We start from the raw sequence: 19832 nt of genomic DNA on the forward strand, positions 1-19832 counted from the left end.
CATAGAGTATCTACCACTTTCTTAAAGAAAATTGACTCTTACTCTGCCATCATCCATCACCTGGCAATATCTCCTCAGCTTGGGGTGGAGTCTTGGAAATCCTCCCCCTTTCATGCTGGAACTTTTAACTATTTTGATCTTGTGCCTGTCTTCTGCAAGTAACCATAGCTGCTGTGAACTCATCCCTCCCTCCCTCCTTCCCTCCCTCCTTCCCTCCTTCCCTCCCTCCCTCCTTCCTTCCCTCCTTCCCTCCCTCCTTCACTCATCCTTCCCTCCTTCCCTCTCTCCCTCCCTCCCTCCTTCCCTCCTTCCTTCCCTCCTTCCTTCCCTCCCTCCCTCCTTCCTTCCTTCCTTTCATGGGGCTTTTTGCTACTCTAACATTCCCCCCCTCTGAAGAGGTAACCCTAAAATCTTTTAGGGATTAGATAAGAGTTCTCAAATATTTTTGTCATTTTTGGCCTTTGGAACAGAGTATGTTGCTAAGAGGCCCAAGGACATTTTGACTTTTAGCCAAGAAACTGGCTACTTTTCTTTGGAGTCTTTTTTTTTTTTTTTAGAAAGGGTCTCCCTTTACCCCCAGCTGTCCTGGAACTCATTATGTAGACCAGGCTGGCCTTGAACTCACAGAGATCTGCCTGCCTCTGCCTCCTGAGTGCTGGGATTAAGGGTATGCACCACCACACCCGGCCTTTTTTACCCCAACTGCTTAGCCAAATCCTACCTCCTATTCTTATCACTCCATCCTCTAAAGAGGTTACCCAAATTCTTGATAGGGAATCAGGACACAGACTGCTCTGGCTTTTCCATGCTGAACAGGGACACAGGGGTGAGGTAATTGGGGTACCCCTTCAGTGGGTCTATCTAAAAGACTCCTAAATTACATAACCCCTATCTGTAGGGAGAAAAGAAGATTCTTGACTGGTGAATAGGGAATGTGAAGGAGAAGTAAAGGTAAGAGTAATTAGCATTACAAGTTATAGACAGGGAACCAGAGAAAAGTCAGAACAGCGCAAATTTCAAATGTTCATATCAAAGTCCATTGGGATTTCTTGACAAGAGCTTCCAAAAGCATCCCTCTATTGGGTTCCTCCTCATTTTTCTTTTGTCTGCCAAGGCTGGACTCTAGAGTGATGGACTTGGATTGGTAAACTTTTTTTAAGATTTGTTTTTTCAAATATTTTTACTATTTGCATTGAATTCTTGACATTTCATACAATATGTCTTAATCATATTTAGACTCTCCTCCCCTACATGCCCCCCATAGCACCCCTACCAGATTTCAAACTACCAAGTCAGGTTTGTGTCCCCAGATGTCCTTTGGTGTGAGTTCATCACTGGAGTTCAGTGAGCCTGTCTAAGATCACTCCCTTAAAGAAGACCAACTCTTCCTCACCAGCAGTGATTGATGAACTGTCAAGCTGTTTTCTGATGTGGCTATGCATATCAATAAACCTTCAGCAATGTATGAAGGATTCCAATTCTAGACACACTCTCCAACATTTATTGTTGTCTGCCTTTTAAAGATTATAGCCATCCAAGAGGTTGTGAACTGGCATCTCCCTGTGGTTTTGTCTTCTTAAAATCATAATGGTTGAACATCTTTTCATGTGGCTGTTGGCTGTTTGCAAATATTCTTTGGAGAACTATTAATCTAGAGATTCAAATTACCTGTCCTTTTTTTTTGGGGGGGGGCGGAGCTTTTTGAGACAGGGTCTCCCTGTAGCCCCAGCTGTCCTGGAACTCACTATGTAGACCAGACTGGCCTTGAACTCCACAGAGATCTGCCTGCCTCTGCCTCCTGAGTGCTGGGATTAAAGGCGTGCACCACCATGCCCGGCAATTTTTTAAATTTTTAAATTTTAAAAATTTTAAAATTTAATTTAATTAATTAAATTTTGTCATTTTTTTGTCATTAATTAGTTGTAAGAGTCTTCATGTATTCTAAGTTCAAGTCCCTGATCAGATAAATAATTTGAAAATACTTTTAAAAATGTTCTGGATATGCTATTCATTTTTTAAAACCAAGTAACACATCATGGGTACTTATTCAAAATTATAACGATGCCAGAAAACTCACTCTTGTTCCTCTCAGTCTTATGTTTTTCTCTACAATCCTTTCCTTCCTGTTTAAGGTTCTGTGCTGTCATTCTAAATTATTTAACATGGGATTGTCAAAAGCAAATATTACGTTGACGTTAAATACACAGTGGAGCCCCTTTCTGTGGACACCTGTTTCTTTTATCTCACACTGGGGGTTTCGTGTCTCTAAAGAGCAAGCAACTGAGAAACCAAGGTGGTAGGATGCTTCTGAGTAGACTGTGCTCTTCTGTCTCCCCGTAGAATGGAGGCTGGTACTCCACCGCCACAGGCTGCCGCTGTCACGTTCTGAGCAACAGAAGATGAACTTGCTGTCCTTTCTAAAGCTGTTTTTAACTTCTCTCCTGCTGTCAGTATTTTCTGCTGTACTTTCCAAACATGGAAATCTTTTGAGGAGCTGTAATCCTTAATTGTTCAGGGAATCATCTCTATTCGGGCTGCTTTGGAATTTTAATAGCCCATAAATGTCTATGAAAGGGAACATCAACTAAAATAATTGTCGTGGAATAAAGCAGGCGTTGCTCTTCTGTGGATGTGATTAGCATTCCTCGCGTGGTACCGCCAGACCTGCCCCTTCCCTCCCTCCCTTCCTTCTTCCGCTTTTGCCCATAGTTCTTTATCATCAGAAAGCGATTGGCAAGCTACCACCTCTCATGCCCATTCCTCCCCTCACTCTTCCTGTGGAGAAATAACCTGACCTGAGCCTTCCATTCTGCTTTTTAGCATTTGTTTGCTCCCAGGGTATTTCTTAAAACTCCAGCCACTGCCCTCTTAAGGTCCTCTCCAGCATCTGAAGGAGCCATTGAGAGCTCTGAGCATTCTTTGACAGCCGTCCAGCATGGGGTTGGATTAATTGATAAGGCTAAGAATGAATCATCTCTGCACTGCAAAATGTGGGAACTGCTTAGATTGAAGTTCTAAGTTTTACTAAGAATTTTAAGAATATTTAAGTTTTAGAAAAAAAATTGAAATCCTGTAGTTGATTACATTGTCTTTTATGACCACGTGATTCTTATTCATATAAAATGTCTGGGATTGAATTATGGTGACTTGTGGATTTGATTAGCTAAATTATCAATGAGATAATAAATATACTGCTGGATATCTATTAAAAGGGAAATGTATAGATCTAGTAAATATTTATCAGAACTAATAATAACACAAAATAATGGCCATGTTGGGCTAGAAAGGTGGATCAGTGGTTAAAAACACTGACTGTTCTTGCAGAAGACCCAGGTTCAGATCCCATCACTCACATGGCAGCTAACAACTGTCCATAACTCAAGTTCCAGGGGATTGGACAGCCTCTTCTGTCCTCCACAGGCATTGCACGATTCAGGTGCACTTACCTACATGCAGACGTAACATTCATACACATAAAATAAAAATAATAAGTAAAATATTTTTAAAAATAATGGCCATGTTAAATGAGAAAGAGGGCACACAAGTATGGACTATGTGATTGTAATTATATCATTTTAAAGGTTGAGGGCAAGGGATGTAGTTCAGTGGTAGAGGATTTTCCTTTCATGCACAAGGGCCTGGGTTCAATCCCCAGTAATGCCAAAACAAACAAACAAAAAATGCTTTTAAGGCAAAAGAAATACAGAGCTAGAGAGGTAGCTCATCATTTAAAAGCACTTGCCACTCTTCCAGAGGACCCATGTTTAGCTCCCAGCACACACATTGGACAGCTTACAACCTCCTGTAGCTCCAGCTTCAGGGGATCCGACACCCTCTTCTGGCCTCTGCAGGCAACTGCACACACATGTGGCATATATATACACACAGACACATATATATTTTTAAAAATAGTAAAAATAAATCCTATTTAAGAAGACAAAGGAAATCACAGGCTGAAACACTCATGCAGTAGACAGTATACATTGTTTTCTTTGTCAATAATTTCCCAAGTGTTCTGCAAAGGCACATTTATTGACTTTGGGGTAAAATTTGTAAAGATCCAGCTTCACCTGACAGTGGCCATCCTGGTTGTTAGTGTGTGACATCTCACCCACCAGGTGATCTTGACATGCATCATAAGCTATAGGACAAAGTTGTTAAGCTAGTCAGTGAATTGTTTTGTGCCAGCCACTGATGCTTATACTGTATATTAACCAGTGTTAGACATATTAACTGTTCAAGGGGAAAGGCCAGGTATATTCTGGTTAGCGGTGTACTACCCTTGTTTAGTTTTGCGTTCAAACACCTTCTTCTACCCTGGAGTGTTTGGATTCAATTGTTTTGCTGCATCCAAAGACCCAATCCTGTCCTTAAGTCCCCAGACAATTCATCTGTCATATCCTGAGTCTCTGTGCTTTTTCCTTTGATCCCATGAATCCTTTCGCCTGTGGCAGCTGGTTCTCTGGCACTCGAAACATGCTTTTCTGAAAGTCACCTCACCAGACTTTAACATCACTGCGATTGGTACACACCTTGCAATTGCTTTCAGTCAGCTGTGGCATCATTATCACTGACTGTGAAAGAGTGTCAAAACCACAGACCAGATGCCAGCAGCTTCAGAGACTGTCCCAGGGTCCAGAGTGGAGCATTCGTGTAAGAAGTTATATCCAAACTTGTGTCAAAAATCATCTAGAGGAATTGGACTACAGGCTGAGGAAATCCTAGAAATATTGTAAATAATTTTTCCCTCATATTTCTTTGCAGATTCTTAAATATATAAGGATAGGAGGAACATATGATTTTTCAATTCATAAAAGTAGGCCCCCAAGAGTATTATTTATTTCAAGTCTTTTAAGGCAAGCCTAAATCTCAGGCCTATAATCCCAGTTCTCTGGAGACTAAGGCAGCAGGATTGTAAATTCAAATGCTGCCTAGATCACTGTATTAGTCACTTTTCTGTTGCTGTGATAGAAACATCATGACCAAAGAAACTTATAAAAGGAAGTGTTTGAGTTTACAGTTCCAAAGGGGTAAGAGTCCATCATGGCAGTGAGGCATGGTGGCAGAGGCGGCTGGAGGAGGAGCAGACGCTAAGCTCTCACATCTTCAAGCAGACACAGGAAGAGCAAGGCTTAAGCACTCTCTAAGCCCGCCCCCAGTGACATGCTTCCTCCAGCATAGCCACACCTTCTAAGACCTCCCAAAACAGCATCAACAACTGGAGACAAAACGTCCAAATACTTGGAACCTACAGAGGACATTCTCATTCAAACCACCACAGCAACATAGTGAGCTGAAGGCCAGCTACTAGTTGGGCTACTAGTGAGATGCTGTCTCATAAAAAAAAGTAAAGAGAGCTAGGAATATAGCTCCACAGTAGAATACTTGCCTAGAATTCAGGAGAGCCATGCTTCAATCCTCAGTACTAGGTGAAAAAAAAAAAAAAGACAGATGTCTTTTTAAAACCAAAACACTGAAGTGGTAAGAAAGCATTGGGAATGGTGTGTTTCGAAAACACATTTTCTTCCTTAGTATTACATAAACAACTGTCACTGGACATCTGAGATTTTGCTGTGTGCAATAGTCATTTCAAATAACAGTGAGTTTAGGTGAAATAGAAAATGATTTCTCTCTCATGTAACTGTATGTAAATAAGTGGTCTGTGACTGTATCACGACAAGGTCCCTGAACTTTCAAGTTTGTTGCTTAGCCATTCCTTCTTCCTACTGTAAGTGCAGGGGGGGAAAGGAAGTCAAAAAAGGAGCCCATCTACTGTCTCTTAAGGATATGCATCAGGAGCCGTGTATATCACACCTCTATACACCCTGACCCTTGGTTCAAGGGCCCACCTAGCTAGCTTCAAAGAGGCCTGGGAAACTCTATTCTAGGTTTGGAGTCATAAGACCTTTTTCTGTAAAGGTCCAGGTAGTAAATATTTTAAACGTTACATGTTCTATTCTCCATTAAACAGTCTTCCTTTGAAAAAATTATAAATGTAAAAATATTCTTAAATTTATGGTTATATAAAAACAGACAACATGCTGTATGTGGCCCACAGAACCAGCCAGCTTCCATTTCAGACAGTCATGTGTATGATGGCTACACATCTGGAATTTCATTGCCTCTGGGGACTGAGGGAAGACACGTTGTCAAACAATTGGTCATCTTTATCAAAGTATATATTCCTCTCCTGTTTATAAAATTTAAAATCACTATTTGGGGCACAATAGGGAAAATGCTGTGGCTGACATGTAACATGGAAATACAAAGCCTATGGTATAATTTTTAAGTTCTAAATAAAAAAAAAAAACCTAGGTGTTGTGTGACACTATTTCTGGGGAGACATGAACAAATTTCTACTCCCCCACACAGGGAATTAATGATAGACCAAAGTAAAGGTAGCACTAAAGTCCAGCTTGGTGAACCAATTTTATTGTGGTTACTTATAGGAAATAGGTAAGGGGTTACTTTCACAACCAGAAATTATTTAAAACCAGCTGCATCACCAAAAGACCACCGCAGTGTGGGTGACAGTTAAAGCTTGAGCCATCTCTCCAAGCCCTGATATGTGGTTTTATTTGGTGATGGGGATCAAACCAGGGCTTCAGTCATGCTGAGCAAGCACTCTAGTAACTGAGCTATACCTCAGCTCGAGGACAATCATTTACTAATCAGAGCTTCTCACCCTAGGCGGTGCGATAGCTTATTTGTATTGCCATAGCAATGAGGAGATACTGGCACCTGTGGTCGGGGATTAGAAATTGGGGGACTCTTGTCATTCAGGGAGAGTCCTGCCGCACTAATAACACACCTATGTCTTATGACTTCCATGCAAAAGAAAACCTGTTGACATATCCCAGGAACGAACTTGGCTTGGATATACTTGTTTGACTAAATTAAAGCTCTGTTGTACACTGACTTTTCTTGGACTGTAATTACAATATTCAAAGGCTATTTAAAATTTGTTTGGGAAATTTGCCAAGAGTTGTTTATTATTTTAGGAAATCCTACCACTGCTACCAAAACACCTGAATCTGTTGCCCCCCCCCCCCATGGGCATCACATTTGTTAGGTATTTGGGCTCAGAATATAGGAACAATAGGAGAGAAAAAAGGAAACCATACCTGACCTCGGACAAGACTGAGTTTATTGAAGCACCTCAGCAAGGGACAGCAGACTTCCCACATGTTGGGGACCCCTGTTGTTTAGGGTAGCAGTCTCCCCATGTCCGGATAGCCACAAGCTGGCTCGCTGCGAATGGGGGGACTCCCCTTCTCAGCGGGGCGCCTTCTGCTCTCCTCCCTGACTTACTTTTGAAGTGCCCGTCACAAGATTCATGCCCTCCGGCACAGGAGCTACCAGGTTTTAATCAGGCGTTGTCTGATAGCCTGATAGAAGCCCACCGCCCTATGTAAATGAAGCATTCCAGGAGTACCTATCAGCTAAGGTTTTTACTACCACCCCCATAGTATAAAATATCCTGGTTTCCCCTCAATAATCGGAGCTGGATCACCGAGACTTGGAGCCGAGCTGAGTCACTGAATAAAGGGGCTGTACCACTGACTGAGCTGAGTTCTGTGTCTTACTGCCTACGATCCAGCCTCCCCGGGGGGCGCTATCCTTCCGTCATCGACTCAGGGAAATCCAGCTTCAGCCTTCTGCACCTCTCCTCATGACCCGGCAGCTGACGGGTCCCGAACTTAGAGAGAAGGGAAATCCAGCTTCAGCCGTCCGCACCTCTCCTCATGACCTGGCAGCTGACGGGTCCCGAACTTAGAGAGAGAGTGCATGGGTGAAATTGGGGTGGAACTCGACCGGGCCAGCCCCGGTAGCAGAGACCCACAGAGACGTGGAGAAACAGGGACCCGCCAGCAACGCGGAGCAGACGAGCCCCGGGACCGCCGCTTCCCAGGTGCGCGCAGGAGACTGGCGCCATGCTAGCAGCTGGTGCCCTGAGATCCCCGCACGCCCGTACCCACATGCTTTAAGCAGCTGCTGCCCCAGGGGAGGAGCCCTTGGGGCTTATATAGAATATAGCTTTGACTGGCTGGCTATGTGCTCAGGGGCACTCTTGAGATGTTTATGGCCCCTTTATGACCCCCTTCTTCCTGGCACCATTTGCTGTGGTTTATCTTGAGAGAGGGTTTATGATCTCTTCTTGGGACCATTTGCTCAAGGAGATAGGTTGTCTTAGAAAACAGGCTGTCTGAACAAACAGTCCTTCCAGGAGGGAGGGAAGTGCCTGATTGATAATGCAGCTTTCTGCAGCTGGGGCATTCTATCAATACTCGTCTTCATCCTAGCAAGAGGGCCAAGGATCTGACTGCATTCCTTCTTCTAATACAGACAGGCCCAAACATTACACTGCTGCATATTATTTCAGTTATCTTCTTGGTATTGCTTTTGCTGTTTTGATTTAATATGGAGAGCATATGTCAAACTACAAGTGATTTTAGGCAGGATTATGGGTCCCTAATGAGAATCTTCACAAAATTAGAAGATAACTTGGAAAAGTGTGTGCAAGGCTAACTGAAGTTAGAGATGGAAAAAACGGGACACCCTTCAGATGCCTGGGATCTGGTTCAACCAGGTGTTTACTGTCCATTTACTTCCTTCCTGAATTCTGGTACCCAGGGTAAAGTTCAGTAGGGCTGAGGACGAAAGGGGTCCCAGTAAGGAAATCATGGCTTTGTAAAATGACTGTCAGTCAGGGGTTCTCCAGAGGAACAGTGAATGGGATATGTGCATCTATATACAGAAAAAGAGAAAAAGACTGATTTTAAGGACAGGCTCCTGTAATTGTAGAGGCCGGCAAGTCTGAAGTTTTCAGAGCAGGTCAGCAGGCTGGAAGACGATGCTGTACCTAGTCACCAGCATCCTGGAAGCAGAATGCCTTGCCTTTCTTTTTCATTTTGAATTTTATATGGGAGTGTTTTACCTGAATGTATACAAGTGCACCCATTAATAAAATTCCTGCAGCACCCATAAAAGGGTGTCAAATCCCCTGTAAGGAGTTACATATGGCTGTTAGCTGCCACATGGGTGCTGGGAACCAAACCTGAGTCCTTTGTAAGAGCAGCCAGTGCTACTACCTGCTGAGCCAGCTCTTCAGGCCCCATCTTTTTTTTTGTGTGTGACCTTTCATTGGATGACGTCTATACATATTATGAATTGTCATTTGCTTTATTCAAAGTCTACAAATTGAAGGGTTCATCACATTTGAAGATTTATTTTGCCAGGCATGATTGTCCATGCTTTTTCTTTTTTTCTTTTCTTTTTTTTTTTTGGTCTTTTTAAGACAGGATCTCCGTGTAGCCCCACCTGGCCTGGAACTCCCTATGTAGACCAGGCTGGCCTTGAACTCACAGAGCTCCACCTGCCTCTGCCGCCCGAGTGCCACAATTAAAGGTGTGTGCCACTACGCCCGGCAGACTCATCAAATTTTAAAGCATTTTTTTTGTTCTGTTTTGTTTTAAATATTTTATTTATTATTAATTTTTTATGTGTATGAGTGTATTGCCTGCATGTAGGTAAGTGCACCCATGTCGTACAATGCCTATGAAGGACAGAAGAGGCCATTGGATCCCCTGGAGTTACAGACAGTTGTTAGCTGAAATGTGGGTGCTGGGATTCAAACCCATGTCTTCTGCAAGAACAGCATTCTTAACCACTGAGCCATCTCTCCAGCCTCCTAAAGCATGGTTTTAAATCGACATCTAGAGTGGTATTGAACCACATATCTGAGTATCTGATTGACACATGCAACGAGAATGATTTACTATATGGACATGCTCTGAACAAGTGACTTTAATCTCACCTTGCAAGCAAAGTTAATCATTTAATACTATCTTAGTTTGCTTATAATGTAAAACAATGTACTAGGCCTTGTGTTCCTCTTGTAACCTAAAAATACAGTCATAATTCCTCATGACCTTTCCTTGCCTTTGACTTAGAACAATGTGTGTGTGTGTTTAGCATATCAAGTACTGCAAACAGTGGATATTTGTTGAAAGCAACCAAGATCCCATCTGGATCCCTTTTCTCCCTACCTGAAGCTCATTCCTTGAATTTGGCAAGAGAGAATTAAATTCTAATGTGTAGGAGATTTCAAACTTCCAAATCCTACCTAGGGACACATTGTTGCAGAGTGGAGCTGTATAAAATGAGTATGAATCACACAGAGGAATCCAGAGAAATCACACAGCCCAGGAGAAGAAAACAAAGAAAACAAAGAAAAAGATGTTGGACCCTCAGTGGAAACAGATACAGAGCACTTCCTTAACAGCTAGGCAGATACTTTGGGAGGCAAGTGCCTATACTTAGAGGAGAGAACTGCTGCCTCTTTAACTGATGGTTAACCTCCAATCAAGTTGCTATTTTATTTCAGGTTAGGCCTTGTGAGGAAAAGCACAAGGAGCTGGTTTAAACCAGCCTCCCAGCCCCTCTCTTTGATAATCTAGAGTAAAGCTGAATTCTCCATCCAGAGGACTTTCATGCTGGTCATTTTGAACAAACAATGTATGAAGAAGGCTGGCCTCAAACTGTGAACTGCACATGTTCAGGAGTGTGCCTGCATCAATATTTGATGACAAGTCTTTCCTATATGAATATGTGTGTCCATACTAAATGTCTCTTTATTTCTTTGGTAGAGGCATGCTTTCCACATTACCCCCAGTGCCTCATACTTGCTGAGAGTAATGTTTTTCACTCTGCCTTCTGGCTGTGCTTTGACTTTGCACTCAACCAGGAGTGAACCCATTGTGATCAATTTTATTGTCTCTAAAACAGCATCACTTTAATATAACACATGCTATAGTGGATGAGCTCCTTGGCCCTGGGTAGAGTTTATTTCTCAGGAAGAAAGTAAAATGAAAGAACAATATTTATTGAACACAGTGTCTGTCAATCAATAAACTAAGCACTTTGTATGTTTTATTTCAATTGCTTCCTTAATTATTATGGTTCACATATGATTATTATATTTACTGTTATATTTTATGTAATATAGTTAATATTTTATACATAATTATATTTTGCATATAATTGAATTTATATGTGTTATTGTTATTATATAGTTAAGTATTATTATTAATTCAGTGTGAACAGAAAAATCTGCACCTGTGTAATACTCCAACAAGGCTGGTTGACTGATTAGAACTTCTGTTGATTGTGGCCAGTAGGAATGTTACAGGTCCAGAGCCAAATTATCTGGGACTATCTTTAGCCTCTTAATACAGCTTCATTGCCCACACTAACCTAATCTCCATCCTTGTGACTATTAGGTGTTATATGTCAGTGTTCACTGAAAAAAATCACCAGCACCACTTTAAGAAAAGGAGCAAGGTAAATGTTTATTATTTCGATTGGCTGGGCTGTCTTATCTCGGGAGTAGACGCAGCCCCGATCATTGTCAGGTCAGAGTTTTTATAAGATACAGAAATATTGGTCAAACAGGACACTTGTGAACCAATCAGGTTTGAACAATATAGCAAAACTTTGAATCTATTAATCAACAACCAATTATTATATAGACAAGTGATAGTCATATAACTTGGCAATCCACTTTGTAATTTGAAAATTAGTCAACTCTCTAGCCATAACTAGTAAGAAAGCTGAAATCAGCAGTTACTGGGTGGTCATTCAATAACAGGGTGGTCTTATACTTTGTAGCAAGCAAGTTATAGAAGGCAAAACAAGCAGTTACCCAGATGTAAAATGTCTAAGATTAGCATGTTCCACTGGTTTGTGACTGAGCTATTTCTTAGAACTCAAGGCTGTTTTCTCTTTTTTAAATATTTCCCATAAGTGAAAAGAGGTTACTGTTAAAATAGTTATTCTGAGCAAGATGAAGTAACTTAGGTTAAGTTGCTAATATAGTTCATTAGGTAAATCCTTTTGGAATGTACAAACAGACCTCTAGCTTCCACCAAAGGCTTTGAATGTCATCAGATAACATCTGAGGCCTGTAAGAGGCTGCCTCACTTTACTGTAAACTGCCTACCTCATATTTCCACAAGTGTATTTTAAAGCTGCTTAAATTTATGACTTTCTTTACTCTATCATTATGAAAAGTTAATGAAACAGTTGTCACATTAGACCATGGTATTTGGGTAGCCTGAATGTGTTCCTGGGCTGTGTTTGGCTATGTTTGGCTCCAGAATAAACTACAACAATTCCTTTTGAGGTGAGAGGTGTGTTTTTGTGTTGATAGTTTTTAGTGCTTTAATGTGGGGCCCTGAGGATGATCCCACCTCATTGGAGGGCTCATCTGGATTTGTGCCACATGCCAGCATGGGCCCATTGAGCCCAACTATCCTGAATTGCCTCCTCAAGAAGACGCTGGTAAGCTAGGGCTCAGAGCTCCCTTGGTGGATCAAGTGACCATTGGTTTCACCTGTACTGGTTGTCAGGCTCTTATTTGTCTCTCTGTTTTGGCTTCAGAGTACTTGGTTTTAAGGTATCCACTGGCTTGTTTCCAGAACATATGATTTCAGAGCATTTGGTTTATTTTTGGTTTTGTTTTCTTTCAGAACATCCAGTTTGCTAATTCTCTAGCATTTGGTCTTTTTCTTTCTTCTGCCACTCCTCCAATAACTCAAGGAAAGAGAAAATGTTTGGAGAAAAACTGACAGTTGGTACTCCAGCTGGTTTTATGTTTGATAATTATGTGACTCCAACTTGTAAGTATTTGGAAAAAAAAACAGGGAAATCTGACTGAAGATAAATCGGGTTTATGCTTCCTTCAATTGAAAACATTTGATCCTAAATTGGTTAAATGAGTTCTTTTTTTTTTTTCATATGATGCTAAGGATCATAAATGTGGCCGCTGGCTTTAAATGGAGTTCAAAAGCATTTAAATAAGAGTGATAAATTGGGCAAATTGCCAAGAAATAATGAATAATTGACAATCACATCTAAGTTAAACTATGTTAAAATGACTAAGAAATTAATAAAAACTTGGAAGTTATTTCAGAACTAAAAAATAATTTTTAAAAAAATCTAATGATTCTAAGGGTGGGTTCTGGCCTCTCTCTGGCATAGGGGCTGAGAACTCAGGGAACTTCCTGAGAGCAGCCGGATCCTGCCTCCGCTTGGTGTTCAGCTTCCCCTAATTGCACTGTACCCAAGTTCCTGACTAGGATTGTGTGAGGCCCCTCCCAAGGCCCCAGGGCAGACCTGGCTTTGGTAGGACAAAGCTGCGGTTTTAGCAGACCCCCTGAAAGGGCAGTTGTGACTCTCTATCTGTGTACTGTAATCTCAGCAGACCTATTTCAGTCTCCCTCTGGCATAGGGGCTAAGAACTCAGCAGATGAACTGAGAGTACCAAAATTGCTGGCCCCCAGGGAACTTCCCAAATTTTGCTCTGAGTTCTTCCTTCTAAGGAAGCCTGAGTGGACATGACTGGAACCTGAAATGGGCTTATGTGCTCCTGAGTAGCTGATCTGAAGCTATCAGTTATGTCCAAGATAAAACCTGAGGGAACCTGAAACCTGGACCAACCAGCTTTACATAACCAATAAGAAAAGGACCAAGGCATACCAGTAAGACAAACAGAAGCATGCTTCAACTTAATTCTCATATCAGAATCACAAACAACAAAAGAAATTCACATACCAAAATCAAAACGAAAGAATACTAAAATGGAAAGCCAAAACACCATGTCCCCACCAAACTCCACCAGTTCTGAAGAAGAATTCTACAAGGAGAACAAACCCCTTAGAGATAACCCAGGACACTGAATTAAAAGAACGATCATAAACATGATCAAGGAATCCAACATATTTAAAGAACACATGAATAAACAAATCAAAGAACTAAAAGAAGATGGGGATAAACTTCTGAATGAATTTAGAAAAGAGAAACATTGAAGAAAACTCAAGCAGAAATGAAGAAGGAAGTGCAAAACTCAATAAGCTAACTTGAAACAAGAGGGGAAATCCTCACCGCTAGAATGAATGAAATGGAAAACAGAATATCAACACTGGAGGATAAAGTTGAAGAATAGGATCACGCAAGCAAAGATTATGAAATTTTTTTTAAAAAACACAGGAACAGACTATACAAGAGATGTGGGACACCATGCAAAGACCAAATCTGTGGATCATAGGAATAGAGGAAGAAGAATTTCAGGTTAATGGTATTGACCAGATCTTCAACAGGACTGAGAAGGGAATTTCTCAAAATTAAGGAAAGACATTCACATACAAATATAGGAAGCACATAGAACACCAAATAGACAGGATCAGAAAAGAAACTCCCCATGATATATCATAGTAAAAACACTAAATGTACAGAAAAAAGACAACAAGTCACATATAAAGGAAAGCCCATCATAATTACAGCTGACTTTTCAATGCAAACTATGAAAGCCAGAAGAGCCTGGACTAAGGTATTTTTAGTTCTAAATGACAATAGATGTCAGCCCAGAATACTTTACCCAGCAAAAAATGTCTATTAGAGTTGAGGGGAAACGAAATATCTTCCATGACATGAATAGCCTCAAAGAATTCATGCACACAAAACTAGCCCTTCAAAGAAAACTTGAAGCAATACAGAGAGTGGAGAGAGAAACTACTATACCCCAGGGGCAACAAAAGACAATAAATAAAGGTAAAATTGAGGAAACACAAAATTAGACAAAGAACACAAACAGCAATCAAAATGATGGCAAGGAATACACATCTTTCAATAATAACCTTAAATATCAATGGACTGAACTCCACAGTCAAAAGACACAGGCTAAGTGAATGGATTAAGAAACAAAATCCATCTCTTTGCTGTCTGCAAGAAACTGATCTCACCATCAAGGACAGGCATGACCTTAAAGTGAAAGGATGGAAAAGAATATTCCAAGCAAATGGCACCAAGAAAAAAGCAGGGGTTGTAGTTCTAATATCTGAAAAAAATAAACTTCAAAGTAAAACTAATCAGAAGAGATAATGAGGGTCACTTCATTCTGATCAAAGGAAAAATTAACCAAGAGGATATTACAGTCCTTAACATATATGCACCAAACTCTGGCACAACCAAATTCACAAATCAACACTACAGGACTTTAAGATTAACCCTAACACAGTAATAGTAGGGGACTTCAGTACCCCACTGTCTCTGTTAGACAGGGCAACTGGACAAAGAATAAAGAGAGGGACATCTGAAGTAAATGATAACATTCACCAAATGGATCTAACAGACATCTTTCGAATATTCCACTCAAGCACCAAGGAATACACTTTCTACTCAGCACCCCATGGAACTTTTTCAAAAATTGACCATATACTGGACCACAAAACAAACCTCAACAAATACAAAAAGATTGAAATAATTCCATGCATTCTATCAGACCACAATGCAATAAAGCTCAAAATCAACACCAGACAAGCGCTAGTCACTACATGAACACATGGCGATTAAACAACACACTCCCAAACAATGAGTGGGTCAAAAGAGAAACTAAGAAAGAAATAAAAGAATTCCTGGAATTCAATGAAAAGGACAATATAACACAACACAACCTCTGGAACACTTTAAAAGCAGTCCTAAGAAGAAAGTCTATAGCTCTAAGTGCCTACATTAAAAATTTGGAAAGAGCCCAAATAAATGACCTAACACTGCAACTCAAGACCCTGGAAAGGCAAGAACAAATGAAACCCAAACCCGACCAGAAGACAAATTTTTAAAAATCAGAGTAGAAATTAATGAAATAAAAATAAAGAAAACAATACAAAGAATCAATGAATCTAAATCTTTGAAAAGCTAAACAAGATAGACAGACCCCTTAGCCCAGTTAACCAAAAGAAAGAAGGAACTAATCCAAACCAACAAAATCAGAGATGAAAGGGGAAATATCACAACAGACATCCAAAAGATCCAGAGCATTATAAGGGAATATTTTAAAAATCTATACTCTACTAAATTTGAAAATCTAAAAGAAATGGATGGACATCTAAAATCATGGGAACAAAGTTAAACCAAGAAGAGGTCAATAGTTTAAACAGACTCGTAACATTTAAGGAAATTGAAACAGTAATACAAAGCCTCCTAACTAAAAAAAGCCCAGGCCCAGAGGGATTTACAGCAGAATTCTACCTCCAACCAATACTACTTAAATTATTCAAAATGATAGAAATAGAGGGAGAACTCCCAAATTCCTTCTATGAAGCCATCATCTCTCTAATACCCAAACTGGGTAAAGACACAACCAAAAAAGAGAACTGTAGATCCATATCCTTAATGAACATAGATGCAAAAATTCTCAATAAAATACTTGCAAACCACATACAGATACACATCAAAAAAATCATTTGCCATGATCAAGTAGGCTTTACTACAGAGATGCAGGGATGTTTCAATATACCCAAGTCAGTAAACATCATTAATCATATAAATTGACTCAAAGACAAAAACCACATTGTCATCTCAATAGATGCAGGAAAAGCTTTTGACAAAATTCAGCATGCATTTATGTTCAAAGTCCTAGAGGGAATTGGTCTGGAGGGAACATACCTCAACAGAATTAAAGCTATATATAACAAACCAACAGCCAACATCATTCCAAATGGAGAAAAACTGGAAGCATTCCCACAGAAATCAGGAACCAGACAAGGATATCTACTATCTCTACTTCTTTTTAACATAGTGCTTGAAACTCTTGCTAGAGCAAAAAGACAGGAGAAGGAAATTAAAGGAGTAATAATTGGAGAAGAAGAGGTCAAATATCACTTTTTGCAGATGATATGATACTATACCTAAGAGATTCCAAAAGTGCCACCAGAAAACTCCTAGAACTGATCAACACTTTCAGTATTGTGGCAGGTTATAAAAACAATCTACAAAAATCATTAGCCTTTCTATATACCAATAACAAGCAAATGGAAAAAGAGTACAGGGAAATGCTCCCATTCACAATTGCTGCAAAAAAATGTCTTGGAATAAATCTACCAAAGACACCAAAGATTTTTACAATGAAAATTTTAAATAGTTAAAGAAAAATATTGAGGAAGACACCAGGAGATGTAAGGACCTCCCGTGGTCATGGTTTGGGGAATTAATAGTGTGAAAATTACCATCCTACCAAAAGCCATTTATAGAATCAATGCAATGCCAATCAAAATCCCCATGACATACTTCACAGAATTAGAAAAAAAAATCCTTAAATTTGTATGGAAGCACAAAAGACTCTGGATAGCCAAAGCAACCTTGAGCACAAAGAGCAATGCTGGGGGAATTACTATACCAGATCTCAGAGTATACTACAGAGCTATAGTCATAAAAACAGCATGGTACTGGCACAAAAACAAACACATAGATCAATGGAACATCATTGAAGATCCAAACCTGAGTACATGCAGTTTCAGCCACCTGGTATTTGACAGAGGTGCCAAGAACACACAGTGGAGGAAAGGCAGCATCTTCAACAAATCGTGCTGGCAAAACTGGATCTCCACCTGTAGAAGAATGAAACTAGATCCTTATCTTTCACCTTCCACAAAAGTCAACTCCAAATGGATCAGAGACCTCAAGGTGAAACTGGAAACCCTGAAACTATTAGAAGAAATATTGGCAGTAACTTACAAGATATAGGTGTGGGAAATAAACCAGACAGAAATTGTTCAGTAATTAAAGTCAGCAATCAATATGTGGGACCTCATTAAACTTAAAAGATTCTGTATGACAAAAGAAGCAATTAAAAAAGTGAAGAGAAAACTCACAGACTGGGGAAAAACCTTCACCAGTGACATATCTGACAGAGGTTTAACATCCCGAATGTATAACGAGTTCAAAAAACAAAGAAACAAGTAAGGATATAACCCAATTAAAAGATGGGCTAAGAAGCTGAACAAAGAGTTCTCCAAAAAAAATAAAGATTGCTAAGAAACATCTCAAAACGTGTTCAACATCATTAGTAATTAGGGAAATGCAAATTAAAACCACCCTAAGGTATCACCTTACCCCAATCAGACTGGCTAGGATCAAGAGAACAAATGATACCCAGTGCTGGCAAGGATGTGGAGAAAGGGGAACGCTCATTCACTGCTGGTGGGATTGCAAACTCATACAGCCTCTATGAAAAACAGTGTGGAGAACTCTCTAAAACCCAAAAATGAACCTACTATATGACCCAGTTTTACCACTCCTTGGCATACACCCAAAGGACTCATCCTACATTAGAGACACTTGTATAACAATGTTTGTTGCTGCTCTTTTCACAACAGCTAAGAGACAGAAGAAACCTAAGTGCCCCTCAACTGATGAGTGGTTAACAAAAATGTGGTATTTTTACACAATGAAGTTCTATTCAGCAGTAAAGAAAAATGAAATAATGAAATTTGCAAGTAAATGGATGGATCTAGAAACTGTTATACTAAGTAACACAGACTCAGACAAATAAATGACATATGTTCTCCCTCATTTGTGGCTCCTAGCACCAAATCCTTTTATATTCCGTGTTCTTTTAATAAGATGATGCTGTACAGCAGTCTCTTCTGTGTGAAATAACTACCATCATCATGACTTCAGCTGTGCCTGATTGCTAAACATTGGAATATCCAGCCTCTCTCCCCAGCCAACTGTATGTAATTTGACCCTAATCACACATGTTCTCCTGGATTTGGGGAGGGCTATACAATCTGGGAAAGGCTAGGAAGAGAAGGCATGACCCATGCTGAGTAAAGGATTTCCAGTGTGCAAACCCTCAGGTCATTCATATACCTCATATACCTCAGTTATCTCAGTAAATAAGCTCAGGAAATTCATTGGTTCCCAATAAAACTTTAATCAAACATTGGTTTAACACTAGAACCTTAAAAGGAATAAGCATTGCTTAGTATTCCCAGGAAAAGAATTCTCACACAAAAGGAAAATTTATCCGTTAATGTTATTATGTCTCATAATTATTAAAAAAAAAGAAATGAGAATGTAAAAAATGTTAAAAGGATGTAGGAATGGAGATATTTTCCAAAATAGACAGAAAAAATGAGAAAGCCTAAGCAAATGATGAAGGTCTGTGTAGGTTTGTTATGATACATAAAGTCATAGTTTATAGTCATAGTTTAGTCAACTAGCTTAAGGAACAAAACATATATCTAGTCAAAGTTTATATGAGAGCACTTGGTTTTTTACCTGAGTTTTATCTACATAGCACATGGTAATTAAAAGTACCAGATAGGAATTGTTTCTGATGGATGGAGAGGTAGAGAAGTGGGGTTTGACTTCTGTTTTCATTCATCGTAGGTCTTTCTTCTTATCCTTAATTTAAAAATATTATTAACTTTCAGAAAATATTTAATCTGTCTCAAGCAGAAAATAGTTCTATCAATGTCCTGTAACAGTGGTGAGTTACATGTCCTCTTGTTCCGGGGGGGACATGGAGACCACATGAGATGGAGTTGGACCAGTGTCCAGTGTATAAAGAGGGGGGTCAACTCAGAGGAAACAGCTTATTCATGCTTCCAAGTGAAGCCAGTCATGGTCGAGCAGGACCTTTGACTTATCTTCACGTAGATGGACCTGGTAAAAGAAAGGAGCCAGGAGCTCCTCCCAAGCCCATGTGACCCCTGAAGAACACGTCGTCAAATGACCTTAAGTGTAAATATAAGTTGATTTATTTGGGCCAACTGTTTGGTCTTAAACACCCAAAAGGAAAGTATAACCAAAGAGTAAAGTCATCAGTATATTTTTTTAAGAGTTCAAGGGATTACACTTCCCAGACATTAGGCTTAAGTCCATATAAAAAGTTATGTAGACAATTATTTCTCATTGATGATTTTTTTCTGAAAAATCATCTGCTGCTCAGATGTAAGACTTCAAATCTTGGTCGCCAGTACTGTAGTGCC

The sequence above is a fragment of the Nannospalax galili genome, unplaced genomic scaffold, assembly GCF_000622305.1.
Source record: "Nannospalax galili isolate Female #2095 unplaced genomic scaffold, S.galili_v1.0 scaffold976, whole genome shotgun sequence".
NCBI lineage: Eukaryota > Metazoa > Chordata > Mammalia > Rodentia > Spalacidae > Nannospalax > Nannospalax galili.